Source organism: Alligator mississippiensis, unplaced genomic scaffold (assembly GCF_030867095.1).
Source record: "Alligator mississippiensis isolate rAllMis1 unplaced genomic scaffold, rAllMis1 scaffold_82, whole genome shotgun sequence".
Classification (NCBI taxonomy): domain Eukaryota; kingdom Metazoa; phylum Chordata; order Crocodylia; family Alligatoridae; genus Alligator; species Alligator mississippiensis.
The window spans coordinates 11,087-12,500 of record NW_026775380.1 but is presented as its reverse complement, the minus strand read 5'-3'; the positions used below and the strand labels follow the sequence as shown (position 1 = coordinate 12,500).

General features: G+C 61.5%; 1 non-coding gene across 1 annotated transcript in view; it reads right to left on the bottom strand.

The window, feature by feature from the left end:
- LOC132247401 (5S ribosomal RNA) overlaps positions 1-51 on the bottom strand; it is a 119-nt gene extending 68 nt beyond the window's left edge. Inside the window, exon 1 of the ribosomal RNA XR_009458697.1 lies at positions 1-51. This exon is cut by the window's left edge and continues 68 nt beyond it. This is a non-coding gene — a ribosomal RNA (5S ribosomal RNA).
- Positions 52-1,414: the final 1,363 nt, after the last annotated feature.

The window sequence follows — 1,414 nt, the reverse complement described above, 5'->3', positions numbered from 1 at the left end:
CTTCCGAGATCGGACGGGATCGGGCGCGATCAGCCCGGTCTGGCCGTAGGCGGCGGGGAAAGGTAAGGCGGGGGTCCGCAGAGGCTCGCAGGGGGTGGACACGGTGCCTGGAAGTCCCCTCTGGAAGGCACGGGGTTGAGACGGTGCCCGCAAGTCCCGATGGCGAGGCCAGGGGCGGGCGGACCTGGGGAGCGAGCGGAAAAGCCCATCGGCATCCATGGGGTTGACCTGGGGAGCCTAAATGCCCCTAGGAATACGTGGGGTGGAGCTGGGGAGCGGAAAAGCCCCTAGGAATACTTGGGGTGGAGCTGGGGAGCGAAAATCCCCATAGGAATACATGGGGTGGAGCTGGGGAGCGAAAAAGCCCCTAGGAATACATGGGGTTGACCTGGGGACCGAGAAAGCCCATAGGAACACATGGGGTTGACCTGGGGACCGAAAAAGCCCATAGCAACACATGGGGCTGACCTGGGGACCGAAAGAGCCCATCGGCATCCATGGGGGGGAGCTGGGGAGCGGAAAAGCCCCTAGGAATACATGGGGTGGAGCTGGGGAGCGAAAAAACCCCTAGGAATACTTGGGGGGGAGCTGGGGAGCGAAAAAGCCCTTAGGAATACATGGGGGGGGAGCTGGGGAGCGGAAAAGCCCCTAGGAATACATGGGGTGGAGCTGGGGAGCGAAAAAACCCCTAGGAATACTTGGGGTGGAGCTGGGGACCGAAAAAGCCCTTAGGAATACATGGGGGGGGAGCTGGGGAGCGAAAAAGCCCCTAGGAATACTTGGGGTTGACCTGGGGACTGAAAATCCCCATAGGAATAAATGGGGTGGAGCTGGGGAGCGAAAAAGCCCCTAGGAATACTTGGGGTGGAGCTGGGGACCGAAAAAGCCCATAGGCATCCATGGGGTTGACCTGGGGAGCGAAAATCCCGATAGGCATCCATGGGGTTGACCTGGGGAGCGAAAATCCCCATAGGCATACGTGGGGTTGACCTGGTGCCCGCCCCCCCCACGGAAGTCCGTATGAGGTTTTTGAAACGGGCCTTGCCCGGGCCTTCGATCCAGGAGGGCGGACACTTTCGGCGGTTCGTCCCGGTGGCTGGGCCGGGTGCCGCATCTACAATATAGCCAAGAAACGTTCGCGGAGATTTTCGAGAACACGTTTTTAAGGACCCTCAATGCCCATGTTCGGTTCCAGAAAGCCGGTCAGAGGGATCTTCGGGGCAGAACCCTGCCGTGCTGAGGGGCCAAACCCGAGTTTGGAGCCAGGTCAACGGGGAAAACCGGAAAAGGGCCGGAGAAGGCGGTCAGGCCGGGCGAGAGTTCCAGGAGCTCGGCCACAATTCCGATCTCGTCCCGGTCAAGGGCTCCGTGGAAGGGCAGCCCGGGGGGCGGGTCCAAGGGCCCCGGCAGGGAC